Genomic DNA, 15,546 nt, shown 5'->3' with positions numbered 1-15,546 from the left:
CTGATATATTCAAACTGATTACATGTGACCTTCAGGTATAGGGCAGTATAAAGGTAAAGGTAAAGGACGCCTGACAGTTGAGTCCAGTCGCGAACGACTCAGGGGTTGCGGCGCTCATCTCGCTTTAGTGGCCGAGGGAGCCAGCATTTGTCTGCAGGCAGCTTCTGGGTCATGTGGCCAGCATAACTAAGCCATTTCTGGCGAACCAGAGCAGCGCACGGAAATGCCATTTACCTTCCTGCCTATTTATCTACTTGCACTTTGACGTGCTTTCGAACTGCTAGGTTGGCAGGAGCAGGGACCGAGCAACGGGAACTCACCCCGTCATGGGGATTTGAACCACCGACCTTCCAATCGGCAAGCCCAAGAGGCTCAGTGGTTTAGACCACAGCACCAGCCACGTCCCGGGTATAGGGCAGTATAGGAAGAAGAAGAAGAAGAAGAAGAAGAAGAAGAAGAAGAAGAAGAAGAAGAAGAAGAAGAAGAAGAAGATACAAATCAGTTAAATGAAGTGACATGGCACCTGATGAAACAAACATTGTCCAAAGCCAATATCTGCAGCAAGATGTGTTTCGACTAACAGTTCTTCATTGGCAGATAAGACTTAGAGAACACCAAATTTAGCATGAATCCAAGCTATATGGATTATTGCACTTGTCAAGAAAGTTGTGACTAAGTGTAGGTCCTTGTTCCTTCCTTCTGACTTTAAGATAAAGAGGTGAGCCCATGGACGAGAGCAATACTATGTTGAGCATAGTGTTTCATAAATACCATAGTTTATTTTGACACACTTCCAAAATGTGAAGAAAATCAGGCTTTAATTTTTACGCACCTCCAGCAAATCATATCATTCTTGTATATTCAGCACAGTCTGGGCAGTGATATACCATTGATAAATATTAAAATGTTTTCTTTTTTTAAAAAAATAATATTTTATTAAGTTTTACAGAAGATTAACAATCAACAAAAATCTCAAGAAAAAACAACAAACATCAAAAATACAAACAAAACAGAAAAAAGAAAAACATAAAAAAAGAAAATTTAGCATAAAAAAACTCTTTTTCAATTTAATAACCTTCAATAACTTTATTTTCCTTACTTCCACCCGCTTTCCTTTCTTGTATTCCACTTTAAAAATTAGTTCAGCAAGCTCATTCATTATTTATTTTCATCCTTTATCCCTCCCTTTATACTCTTATTTTAAAAATGTTTTCTTTAAGGCTGGTGCTCATTAATATTTTTGGTATATTACTGAATAATGTCAATTCTCTTGGTTGGATAGTGAGGTTTAAGCTTGATGGGCCTTTTTCCTGTTTTCATTCATATGTTTGGTTGAATACGGGTCGGTTTGATTTTAGAGAGGGGTGGGTATATGTTACTTATTAGGATTTTTTCGGATTGGGTTGGGCAGGGAAGTTTCAAATGAGGTATCTGAGTGTAGTATTTCATACTTATTTATGGTTTGCTCAGTAGTATGTCTGAGTTGAAAAAGTTGGAGTTTTGTATATATGACAGTCGCAGTCTGATAGACTTGATACTGCTGCTCATTCATTGGTCAATGGACAAGGCTAAATAGGTCTCTCCCTTGCCATGATGTTCGTCATGGGGGTGAGGGGGTGCAGCACAAGACACCTGACTGCCATGGCTCACCTGACTGGTGGCGGATGCAAGAATATGTCTCCCTTCCACTCTGAAGACCTACGTAAATAGCAATCAGAGCAGACGGTTCTTTCATGTAGAGGGAATCTGCAGCACCGTCCAGGTGCTCAATCTCTGTACAATGGATGGAGCCAGGTTGGTTACCCCATGGCCATAGTGATCTTCCTGGAAGGAAAAAGGTACTTAAAAAAAAATCACTATGAACAGAATGTAAGAGTTTACAATTTATGTTTTTACAATTTATATTTAGCTGCTGTACTGAAATGTACTTGCAAACATAGGCAACAGAATCTTCGGGGGGGGGGGGAATGATTTTAGTGTTTTCTGTATGCTTTCCTAAAGCAAAACCCTAGCGCTCACACTTGTTGCTGAGCTAATTAAGTTTTCCCCTTGAAACTAACATATCCAAGTGTGAAATTTCTTTCTGACCCTATATTGCTGAAATGAAAAATGAGCCAGATTTTTGACATTCAAAATCACTAATGCATAACTCTAATTTTAGCAGCAAAGCTCAGTTTGGCCCTGCAAAATCCCCCTGTATTGTCTGAAGTAGGAAACTTCAAAAGATTGCATTGTTTCATTGCTATTATTAAGTTAAGAGTCACATACGGTTTTCTACATGCCTATATTTACTTTGTAGATTTTTTAATTCTTATTCTATTATAGTTTACCGTATTTTTCGCCCCATAGGATGCACCGCCCCATAGGATGCACCGCCCCATAGGACGCACCTAGTTTTTTTTTTGGGGGGGGGGAATAAAAAAAATTTATTTCCCCCCCAGGTACGGGGCTGGCGCGGGGGAAACCCGAGCTTCCCCCAACCCCAGCCCCCAGAACAGCCTGCTATCCACAAGCCTAGGGAGCCGCGCCGGTCTCCCCAGGCTTGCAGAGAGCTGCGCCAAGCCCAGGCGCGCTGTTCAGCGCACCCCAGGCTTCGGAATGCAGGCAGCTCTGCTCAACCTTTGGGAGCCTGGCACGACTTCGCGCCGGGCTCCGGAGGGTTGCGCAGAGCTTCCTGAAGCCTGGAGAACGAGAGGGGTCGGTGCGCACCAACCCCTCTCGCTCTCCAGGCTTCAGCGAAAGCCTGTATTCGCCCCATAGGACGCACACACATTTCCCCTTCATTTTTGGAGGGGGAAAAGTGCATCCTATAGGGCAAAAAATACGGTAACTACCTTTTAACTGTTACGCTTTATATGTTTTTAGCTTTCTGTATCTTACCTGTGTTGTTTTAATTTGTATAAGCTGCCTTGAGTCCCAGTCTAGAAAAAGGCAGGATATAAAAACAACAACAACCACCACAACAGTGCAGGGATGAGAAACCTCTGGCCCAAGGGACACATTTGGTCCATGGCCCTGGTCATTTCCCATGCCCACCTGCTGTCCTTGGTAAGCACCATGCACTACTCTCCCAGGGTAGATTGGCAAGGAAATATGGCATATCCAAACTGTTGCTATACCAACAAATTCAGGTCACACAATTAAAGTTGATTTGCAACTCATGTGCAGCAAACCTGCTTCCTCAAAATCAGATTTTTTGCAATAGGTAAAGTGTGGGATAACATGTTTTGTTGTTTTGCACTATGTCATTAACCTCCCCACAAAGAAATCAGAATGAATGCTCAGTGAATAGGTGTTGTTGCCTAACCTCCTGCAAACCAGTCAGGATGAATGCTCAGTAAAGAAGTCATCCAGAAGTATAGACTGTTGCTTTCATGTGTTAAGAAACAGCGAAAGAGGACTAAGGGCTGGTGCCCAGTCTCAGTATCGCTTAGATTCAGCAAACATATTCCATCATGTGCCTTTAGCTTCTGGGCACATCTATCCACATACGTGCTTATTTAGCACTTTATAGACAAAAGTGTAAAGTTTGCTATATGAGAGTACCTAACAAAGAGCTGCATGCAGTTCCATCAGTTTTACAAATTCATTTCTTGTCGTCTAGTAGAACTACTAGCGGAAATAGCTGCAATTAGGAAAGCAGAGTGAACTAGGCAGCTTCTTCCCCCAGTACCACCTCCACTGTGTGGCTCCCCTTCCTTTTCCCCCTCTATCATTATACTGATTCCTTAATCATTTATCAAGCTGCAGATCATGCCATTACAGTATTAAGAGAGAGATCGCTTCTGGATAAGAAATAATTGTTTTTAGCAAGCTCTATGCCACAATCCTATGCACAGCTGAACTGGTTTAGGATTGTGACTTTGGTAGGCAAAAGCGCTGCACAGTATTTCCCCCCACCTCCGCTGATCATTAGATCAACCTTGTAAAATGGGCTAAAAACACTAGTGAAATACAAGTAGCAAACCTGTGAGCAAAACTTTGAGCACAAGCTAGGAATTGGAACTACACATTACATTAATTGCATAGTCAGTGGTGTGAAGCCACACACAATGAAAAACTACACACGTTGCCGAGAATTATTTTTTTTTAAAAAAAACTGATATGGCTACTATTTTCAGGCATAGGCAAACTCGGCCCTCCAGATGTTTTGGGACTACAATTCCCATCATCCCTGGCCACTGGTCCTGCTAGCTAGGGATCATGGGAGTTGTAGGCCAAAAACATATGGAGGGCCGAGTTTGCCTATGTGCCTGTTTAAAATCATCATTGTTTATTATAGGACAGACAATGGATAACATATGTTTTCTGTACGGCTCACAGAAATAAAAAATACAAATACAAATGCGGAACAAGAATTGCTAGCCATACAATTAATAGTTAGTGTGGTTTGAGCCTGAAGAGCAATATTGGCTCTCTGACTTTTCTATCCCAGCGGTAGATATATTTCCTTGTTGTCTCAGTGAATGAGATGGTATTAAAAATCATTTTTAAGTGCATCAGTAAAATTTGTCATGTTCAGAGAAAATTAGTAACTTATTCTTGTTGCCCTTGCAACACCAGTCATATTTTCCCCAAGATATAATCAGTGCATGATTGAATACTGTTAGCCACTGATCATTTTTAAAAATGTATCTCAAGGCTCTGAAATGTGTGCCCAGAAACTCTCTATCACCAAATTAAACGTAATAATAAAATGTCGGCAATAACATTTGGTGTTGTAATTTGTTAGATGTGCTGACAATGACAAATGTTTTAAATTAAATTATGCACTTTTTATGAGTAGTCTTGTGTCTGATGAATTACTTTACACAACAGACACATAGATTATAACATTGATAAACACTTTTCATCTCTCTCTCATTTGTGGCGGGAAAATCCTCTATTGGAAAATAGATCAAAAGAGATGGATTTATTGCTTTGTAATCAATCACAGCATTCTAACCCTGTCAATTTAATTCTGCCAAACACCAGCAGAGATAGATGGCCACAGCCTTTCAGCCTTTCCTAGCCAATATTTGTTCAAAGTCTTCTTGAGTGGCATGTATTTAAATGACAGTTTTTATCAACTGTGAGAGTGAAGGAAGCAAGGCCGGAGTTAGGAAATCTGATAAAAGAAAGCATATATTGCACATATGTGTTCCTTTTTGAAGATTTATTAGAAAGGATTAGTTTCACTTGTAGTACTGTAAAGTTTGAGAATTTATTTATTTATTTATAGCATTTTCCAGTGGACACACCAAGACTAAAACTATAGCAAACGGGCCTTCGTTGTAATGTGTTAGCTGTTTTGTAGCCTTCTTTATTACCTAGGACCCTCTGATGTACCCTATAAAATTCACAATAGGAAATCCATTGCTGCTGTTGGTGGGACCTTTTCTTTGGTCTTTCGTATAAGCATCATGGACTATGCATCTTGCACTTTGGCCTGTCGTTCACAAGTTTTGCCATATTAGGGCCTCCTAAACTGACATTTCAGTGTCTGGCTGATCTCAGGCTGTGTACACACTCCCATTTACTGTGCAACCAGTGCTCTCTCGCCATTTAGTTTGTGGAGCCATGTACACACAACGTTTGCGACAACCACGCCTATCCTGTAGCGTTATGAGAAACACTGCATTTGGATGGGTTTCCTTTGAAACCAGCATTGATCGGATCTGAACATGTAAGCCATATGAAGATATCCACGCCCCCTCTCTGCCCACTAGTGTGGATGGACAGCAGCGACTTGGAAACACATTGAACCATACTGATGTGTACAATGATGTACAAATGTGATTGGAAACACAGCATTTTAAGCTGGTAGTGCATACACAACCCCAGACTTTGTTGCCGCTTCTCTAGGAGCGTGTCGGTTGCCTTTGTTGATACAAACTTCACTTCATGGTTAGTTCACGTGGCTTAAGAATTCCTTCACTTCGTGATAAGGTCAGGGGACATTAAAAAGTACTTTTATTTTCCCTAGTGCTCAGTTCTGAGTCAATCCCATTAGTATTAATGGGAGCTACATGTGTGCATGAAGCAGAGAATATACCCGTAGGGCTGAGACATGGATATTAACTGCAACCTGAGAATCACAGTGCTAAAATCTGTCCCATAATGAAAGATATAAAATGCAGAAAACTGTTGTGAACTCTAAATGAACTGTGAAAGTACCCTATTTTACATGGATAGGTCTGTGTCTTGAGTGAGATGTATATTAGTTTGGCTGGAACCATAGAATGATAACTGGGTGCCCACTTTTTTAAATGTGCTGTGGATTATTGGGTGGTCTTTGTTTTTGTTTTTATTATGTATTTTGTGTGTTTTATATTGTCATTTTTATGTTGTGGGTCACCCTGAGATCTACATGTATAGGGCAGTATACAAATATAAATAATAGTAGTTGTAATAATAATAATAATCAGGTCTGTGGCCTACACATAACTTATCATATGAAGGTTTCTCTGACCATAAAATATATTTCTTTTGGCTCTCATACCTCATTAATTATAATACAATGAAGACTTTTTTCTCCCAACTTTAAATGTTCTTCCTTTAAGAATGTGAGCTTTTCAAGTCCAGTGGCTTATTTTACCTTTTGTTGCAAGATGTCCACAGACATTATGGGTATATCATATCTTTCTCTACATACAATGAAGTTTATAACAAGTCACATCCAAGCAACAAGCAACAAGCCAAAACGTAGTCTTAGAACATACAGAAATAATTAAAGGTACCCTTCAGTTAAGGGACACGGGTGGTGCTGTGGGTTAAACCACAGAGCCTAGGGCTTGCCGATCAGAAGGTCGGCAGTTCGAATCCCCAGGACAGAGTGAGCTCCCATTGCTCAATCCCTCCTCCTGCCAACCTAGCAGTTCGAAAGCGCGTCAAAGTGCAAGTAGATAAATAGGTACTGCTCTGGCGGGAATGTAAACAGTGTTTCCATGCGCTGCTCTGGTTTGCCAGAAGCGGCTTAGTCATGCTGGCCACATGACCTGGAAGTTGTATACCTGTTCCCTTGGCCAATAAAGTGAGATGAGAGCCGCAACCCCAGAGTTGTCCACGACTAGACTTAATGGTCAGGGGTACCTTTAACTTTAACTTTACCCTTCGGTTGCCTTAAATAGGATCCCATCAGAAACTGCTCCAGACAAATCTGACCATATTTTGGGATTGCTGCTTAATCTGAATAAGTTTTGAATAAGATTCTGATGAGAACCATGAATGTATCTACCTATCTATTAAAGTAGACAGGAGAAGGGGCAAACAAGCAAACATTGTGAGGTGATGTGTAGAACAGAAACTGTGTTTAAAAATTAATTTGTCAGTCATTTCCCATTTTTTTACAGTACCTCAGGCATAGTGTTCAATTGCTTTCACTACCAAAAGTAAAAATCCCTTCATATCACTTGGTTACATGAAAAATAATGTAAGAATTATTGGTTGTATGCTGTCAAATGTATGCTAAGTTGTGCTTTAAAGGTAAAGGGACCCCTGACCATTAGGTCCAGTCGTGACTGACTCTGGGGTTGCGGCGCTTATCTCACTTTATTGGCCGAGGGAGCCGGCGTACAGCTTCTAGGTCATGTGGCCCGTCTTGGGGATTCAAACTGCCAACTTTCTGATCGGCAAGTCCTAGGCTCTGTGGTTTAACCCACAGCACCACCTGCATCCCTAAGTTGTCCTTTAGAAAGCCATAAATATAGTAGCAGATAGGAACAAGAAGACTAATTTATATTGACCTGACTATATTACATGAGACAGACCTTCTTTCTTTCTTTCTTTCTTTCTTTCTTTCTTTCTTTCTTTCTTTCTTTCTTTCTAAAGTAGTAGCAACTTATTTTCGTCTACACAGCAAAGTTTCCAACTTCAAAGCAATATCAATTACCATTACAGCATTTATGTCCTTTCACTACCTGGTCTTATTTTCGGAGATTCCTGGACATGGTAACCTGCTTTTCAGTAGGTCCTGCTCCAGGAGGACCTTTTCTGACAGCCTCTTTAACCAATTAGAAGGCTACTTGGGGCATGATCCCACCTCCAGGTCTATTTTAGTAGTGCTTTCCCCACAATTTTAAGTTTGGAACAGATATCTTTTTGTTTCCTGTTGTTGTTCTTTATTAACCAATTCAAATGGTTTTCTTGAGTACTGATTCAATGCAATTTAGCATAAAGCCACAAGCTGATAACAAGAAATATATTGAAGATATCCATCTGGTTTGTGTTGAGAGCCTTGTTCATTTCATTCTCCATGGTTGTCATTTGCCTTACTAATTGCCTCATTACAACTGCTTTACAATCAGTATGACTTAGTCATTAACGTGATGAAAGGCTTACTGAAGAGCAGCTAGATATTAAAAAGCATAGATCTCTGACCTACAATTCTTGGACATTCCACAGCTTATCTCTAGCTTTATTAAAGTGTGTGTGTGTGTGTGTGTGTGTGTGTGTGTGTGTGTATACACACACTTTGAAATTAAAATGGATCTAGTAGCTCTGAACATCTCCTTCAGTTATCTTGCCTTTAGAAAACTGATTAAACGAGAAACTGAAATACTCTACAAATTTTTTACTTTCAATACATTTTATTTCCCTTGCTGTTTACCATTCTAGTCAGTTAAGTGGCTTTAAATGATGTTATTGTTCACATAAATAAGGAAAGAAAGACAGAACCATGTGATGTTCCTAAATATTTGTTTCACTAGGTGAGATCTGACAAAGCTAATACTCTGCACAGGAAGAAACAAGTGTTTTATTGTGTGCATTTCATGTTTTTATTTCTTAGTGTTTTTCTTGTGGGGACTAGAGCTAATGGTTTTGTAGCATCTGAGGGCTCTTCTCCTGACCTCCCATATATATATAAAGGCTCAGAAGTTTAAAACAATTTGCAGATTATCCTTTCCTTCCATTTAGGCAGTCATTCAAGTTGCAAAGAAAATAAGGAAACAAGGGTTGGAACATAACTGTTCTGCTGGGATAGCCAAAGGTCCATCTAGGTCAACATCCTCTTTCCAACAGCATCCCGTCAGATGACTCTAGTGAGCCCAGAAGTGTTAAGCCTTATGTAGAAAGCTACCTTATATTGAGCATTATCCCTCCATCTAGCATGGCATCGTCTACACTGACTGGCAGAGGCCCTCCAGAATTTCAGACAGGGTGGCATTCAAAGATTTACCCTGAGCTCTTGGGAATTCAACCTGGGATCTTACATCAACAGCAGATTCTCTACCACTGAGCTATGGCATATGAGGCAGCAGATTCAGACAAGATTTCCTGGAAACAGTGGGAAAGAGATGAGGCAAAGCCAGGTAGGATCAGGATGGAAAAGTAGGTTCTGGTATCCATCCATCATGCTACAATCCATATTTATAGCTGTATTTCCATACAGGTACTTACCATTTGTCTGGTATTTCCCTACTAGGGGAAAGTGCCACAAAACAGCTGCAGCTAAATTATTTGGTTGAAAGGGCGAAAGTTTTTCAGCACACCGGTGCATTTACTGAATGACTTCAGCTTTTAAACGATTTTGAGGTGTTGTTCCCACTATTTTTAACATGTTTTTTAGCAGTAAGGGGAAATTGCACTTGTTATGGTGAAAGGCTACTAATAATGAACTTTAGGAATTAAACTTTGAAAGGTGACTCTTTTTATTCTTCTCAGAAATACACACTGCATTGTACGCAGCTTTGTGAAGTATCCTTACAATCCTGAAGGTGTAGTTTAATTGTGCAATCTTAAGCACACAGGAAGATCCTGGAGAGAAATTGGATAGAATTCTTTTTTTAATGAAACCAAAAGTCAAAATATAAAGAATATTACTCGGAGAAAGAATGAATGGAGGAAAATGGGAAGGCAACAATTGCACACAGAGGTGATATAATGGTATAAAATCAGCAAAGAAGAAGAGGAGTTTGATTTGATATCCCGCTTTATTACTACCCTAAGGAGTCTCAAAGCGGCTCACAATCTCCTTTCCCTTCCTCCCCCACAACAAACACTCTGTGAGGTGAGTGGGGCTGAGAGACTTCAGAGAAGTGTGACTAGCCCAAGGTCACCTAGCAGCTGCATGTGGAGGAGCGGGGAAGCAAACCCAGTTCATCAGATTATAAGTCCACCACTCCTAACCACTACACCACGCTGGCTCTCAATGCAAGGAATTCAACATAGCAGTGTGGCAATCATCAGTACAAGCATTTCAGCTTTCCAGAGGGAGCAATCCACCCTCACCTCAGTACATGCTGGTGTTTTTTTTTTGTTTTTTTTTTTGGGGGGGGGAGTCTCTTAATCCTCCCAAGCCAATTTCAGAGGACAGGCAGGGGAAAGTGGGGGGTGGAAAGTACTGTTGCACCAGCAGACATCTTTGCACAGGTTTCTGCTTTGCAGGACTCGTTAGTTGGATCCCACCCAATTTAATTTAACTAGCTGCATGATAGCAGCTAAGAGCATCTTTGGACTCCTGATGTTTCCAGGAAAACAAAGTTGAGAATGAAGCCTCACATACTGATTGGGTACCTGAGAGCTGCAAAAGACAGTATGTTCTTAAGTCCAATGGTGAAAGAAGCTCTGTTTCTGATGTAAGTGGTACCCTCCAGATATTGATGGATATTATCCCTATTAGCCATTCTGGCTGAGAATGATGGAAGTTGGAGCCTAACAATATCTGGAGGGCACAAGGTTGGGGAAAACTGATTTGTGTGATGAATTAGAAATTTTAGAGGACTACTTAATAACTGTAGACTTACATCTCAGCAGAGCTTGCACGTTCTAACAATGCAGCGTTCAGAGACAAGACACAGGATATACACTTATTCATGCTGCACGAGAGGGGTCTGCAGATCTCTGACACTCTGGTTGGAACTGCTGAGATACCTCAGAATATAGGAGTCGTATTCCCAATACTGTTCAATTTGGACAGTGCTTGTTTTCTTGAATAGCCAGACTAAACTGGAAAAGATCCTAGTTTGCAACAAGACATTAGTAACAAAACATGTTGTTTTACCCTACATCAGGGCTTCCCAAATTTAAGAGTTGCTGAACATAAGAACCTGTTGTGTCAGGCTAATGACCCATCTTGTCCAGCATCCTGTTCTCACAGTGGCCAATCAGGCAGCTACTAGGCTAATCTCAAGGTGCTGGCTTTGGTTTATAAAGACTTATACAGCTTGGGAGCAGAATATTTGAAAGGTTGTCTCACCCCTTTTATCCTAAGTTGATCACTGTGCTGTGCAGGGGAGGGCCTTCTGCAAATACCATCCAATTGGGAGGCTGTTCTGTACAATGTAGGAACCATGTTTCTAGTGTTGTGGCACCCACCCTTTGGAATTCCCTTCCCTTGAATATTAAATAGGTTCCATATCTTTGTGTCACCTGTTTAAGACCTTCCACAAGCTTTTTAAGTTGAGATATTTCCCATTTCTCTGCTGAATTTGCTTTCAATATGTTTTTATTGTTTCGTTACTTGTTGTTTGCCACCATGGACTCCTCTGAGAGGAAAGGTGGGAAATAAATTTAAAGGATTTCGTTGACCAAAACTCAAGCTCTTAGAAACGTAAATGAAATAAATTCTAGAAATAGAAATACATAATGAGTCTATGTTAATCCCCACTAGGAATCATAGAATGTAAAAAAAGAAGTAAAGCAAGTGAAAAATAACATCATACTTTTTATATTGTATAATGAGATGAATGGCCCTGGTGGGCTTTAACAAGTGTGTGAATATTGGGCTATATAGGTGGTTTGAGAGAGTTAGAACCCAGAGCATTAATACCACTTGGAAGCTGCATGCTTTTTTGTTTTTATACAGCCCAAGCTTCCAGTACTTGGATTTGAACCTAGATTTAAAGATTTGCCAAATGTTATATGTTCCGTATGAGAGAGTATGCTCAGTCTGACCTCATGCTGTTGTTCCAAAGATCTTATATCGCCCTATAGCAAAGCACAGTGAGCCAGCATCTTTCCATGCAGCATCAATGAAGCTTGAGGACCATGGCCTATTCTATTGCTGTTATAAAGTCATCTCTCTAAGGGAACTTTTAACTAGCACTTCTAATACTTGCATCCTAATTATAAAACACAGGGGCAGCTGTTGCTTTTAGAGGAACACTTTGGTTGCAGGGCACCAGTGGAAATGCTACTGCTACCCAGCCAGAAGGCAAAATCTCCCCGTGAACAGCAGTCTGTGCTGAAAATGACGATAGTAATTTTCTCTCCCGACAAGAAATAACTCTGCGGACCTCTCTATGTTAAATGGTTTGATTTCTCCTTCTTTTCCACTCCATCTGGTGTATTTCTTTGTAGCTTCAAGCTGTTTAACAACATGGATAATTTGGTTTGCAGTAAAAATCAATGAAGCCTAATTGTCCACTTACCATTTGAAAAGTGTTTTAGAAATGCTTCCAAAAAAGTGGAATGTTCACGTTTTCATACAACTCATTTTAAAGCCGTGAATCATAACGGAACATTCCTCATCCCGCATTATGGTCATCTTGTAAGATGTTGTACATTCTGGCTTCCAAGATGGCTGAATTTGTTAATACAGCAGATGCATGAAAATTATATAAGCAAAGGATAGTGTTGTTCAGGCTGCTGACAAACGATTCTCTGAATTAAGATTGGAATTAAAATTAATTTGTCCTTGCACCTGAGGGGACAACACCAGGGTGCAGTGAGGCAATGGAACAACCTCCTCAGAGGACAGGTAATGTTTTCTGCCAAGCCTCTTTATTACAAATTATTTAATCATGTAGATATGCAGCAGCTTGCATCTAGATTCATTCATGCCAGGAGAAGAGTAGAGGCAACATTTGCCAATTCTTCCTACATCCCTCTCCCAAAAGCTTCTCTGGAGGGTTGGAAAGCCCTCTTGAACAGTGTGGAAGTGGCACTGGAAGCTTCACATGGAAACGAAATAGGCAAAAGTCACTCCCCCTTCAAAAGCTTTTTGTGGACAGAAGTCTGGATACAACTAAGAAGATTTACCTCCTGGTACCAATTCAGGCTGACTGAAAAGATGGTAAATCAAATCAATAAACTGTAAGGGAGACAGAGATGGCGTCCTCATTTGCAGGTTTCCATAATGAGGTTTCTAGTATAGTTTTAATTGCGTTGTTTCTTTTGTCACCATATGTCAGGATCTGGAATAGCAGAATAAAAATCGTTGTGAACGGTAGTCCTTGCCTATGCATTTAGGCTATTGTTAGGGCCAAGTTATAGGTAAAGGTAAAGGTACCCCTGCCTGTACGGGCCAGTCTTGACAGACTCTGGGGTTGTGCGCCCATCTCACTTAAGAGGCCAGGGGCCAGCGCTGTCCGGAGACACTTCCGGGTCACGTGGCCAGCGTGACATCGCTGCTCTGGCGAGCCAGAGCTGCACACGGAAACGCCGTTTACCTTCCCGCTAGTAAGCGGTCCCTATTTATCTACTTGCACCCGGGGGTGCTTTCGAACTGCTAGGTTGGCAGGCGCTGGGACCGAGCAACGGGAGCGCACCCCGCCGCGGGGATTCGAACCGCCGACCTTTCGATCGGCAAGCCCTAGGCGCTGAGGCTTTTACCCACAGCGCCACCCGCGTCCCAGGGCCAAGTTATACATTATGGCAAACCTGGGGAGGTTCATGGAATAATATTCCCATTACCTTCTCCCTAGTGTGTGACGTATGTCCCAGTCTCTTTTCACATTAGGAGAGGAGAGTGAATAAATGCATGATATATAAAACTATGCTATGGATAGCAAGGGCAGAGCAGGACACAGGAAGTTCATTTGGAGTAACCAAATGTATATTATTATTATTAAGTAAATTACCTTGACCCTTGAGGAGGAAGAGGTTCTATACATTTCTTATACATCTTTAATCATCCTTGAATGCTAACAAAATGTGTGTCTTTTATGACCTTTAGTGTGTAAGCCAATAAAAAGTCAAGGATAGAGGAGACCCTAAACCATGTGTAGGCAAACTAAGACCTGGGGGCCGGATCCGGCCCAATCGTCTTCTAAATCTGGACCGCAGATGGTCCGGGAATCAGCGTGTTTTTACATGAGTAGAATGTGTCCTTTTACAGTGGTGCCTCGCAAGACGAAATTAATTCGTTCCGCAAGTTTTTTCGTCTTGCGAGTTTTTCGTCTGGCGAGGCACGGTTTCCCATAGGAATGCATTGAAAATCAATCAATGCGTTCCTATGGAAACCGCCTTCAGACCAGGTCCGGGGACAGTCTGTCCCCCAACCTCTTCTGAAGGCTGGGGGGGGGGGACAAGGGCTTTTCTTCCCACCCCCAGCATTTTAAAAAACCCCGGGACAGCAGAGGACTTCTCCGCTGTCCCGGGGCGATTTTAAAGCCCCCGGGAAGGCAGGCGGGGGGGAGCAAAGACTTTTGCCAGCCTTCAGAAGAGGTCCAGAGGTCCCTGCTATCCCAGAACGCTTTTAAAGTGCTGGCGGTGGGGAGCAAAGCCTTTCGGCCCCCGCCGGCCTTCCTGGACCTCTTCTGAAGGCCGGAGGGGGGGGAAAGGCTTTGCTCCCCACCGCCAGCATTTAAAAGAGGTCCCCGGAGATTTCCCTATGGGCTTTCTTCTTGCGAAGCAAGCCCATAGGGAAATTCGTCTTGCGAAGCAACTCGCAAACGGAAAACCCTTTCGTCTTGCGGGTTTTCCGTCTTGCGAGGCATTCGTCTTGCGGGGCACCACTGTATTTAAAATGCATCTCTGGGTTATTTGTGGGGCCTGCCTGGTGTTTTTACATGAGTAGAATGTGTGCTTTTATTTAAAAAAGGGTGGACCAGCCCCCTGCTGAAAAAGTTTGCTGACCCCTGATATAATGTGTGTGTGCAGAACTTCAAATGGCCTCTTGGATGGTCTTTCCCCTTCCTCACCAGAGCAGCTATGCATACTCTCTTATGTGGACAGAACACAGTGGGAGGAACCTTCAGGAAAAGTGAAATGTTCCCAATAGTGCAGAAATGCAAATTTATTAACACTTATTATGGAGGAGCAATAATTACGAGCCACCCGTATGAAAGTAGCATACATTTATTATCTATTATTATCTATCTATTCATTATTTATTATCTATTATCAGTCTGTTCTTTACAATCTGGTGTGATCAAGAAACAAAACCCAGGAAGGAGCTATGCAGACGGAAGGAGGAGGAAGAGGCGACTTGAATCACTGGGGTATTAGGTAATAGGTTTAGTCGCACCCAAGCAACGTTCACAATTACACTCCTCTATTTTCTGCTTTATAACAGAATGGTTGCTACTCACTTCTATGAAAGGAAAAGTGCTGCAGTTAAGAATACTACTGTGGTTAAGGGCAGGGATCAGCAAACTTTTTCAGCAGGGGGCCGGTCCACCGTCCCTCAGACCTTGTGGGGGGCCAGACTATATTTTTTTGGTGGGGGTGGGGGAATGAACAAATTCCTATGCCCCACAAATAACCCAGAGATGCATTTTAAATAAACGGACACATTCTACTCATGTAAAAACATGCTGATTCCTGGAGGTCCATGGGCCGGATTTAGAAGGCGATTGGGCCGGATCCGGCCCCAGAGCCTTAGTTTGCCTACCCATGCATTAT

The 15,546-nt window shown here is 41.7% G+C and overlaps 1 protein-coding gene across 13 annotated transcripts in view; it reads left to right on the top strand.

The window, feature by feature from the left end:
• Positions 1-15,546, top strand: part of LOC310837225 (contactin-4) — a 509,134-nt gene that overhangs the window by 430,354 nt on the left and 63,234 nt on the right. The gene's annotated exons all lie outside the window — the stretch shown is intronic.

This window comes from Podarcis gaigeae (assembly GCF_964106915.1).
Source record: "Podarcis gaigeae genome assembly, chromosome: 2".
Taxonomy (NCBI): domain Eukaryota; kingdom Metazoa; phylum Chordata; class Lepidosauria; order Squamata; family Lacertidae; genus Podarcis; species Podarcis gaigeae.
This window is presented reverse-complemented; position numbering and strand designations above follow the sequence as displayed.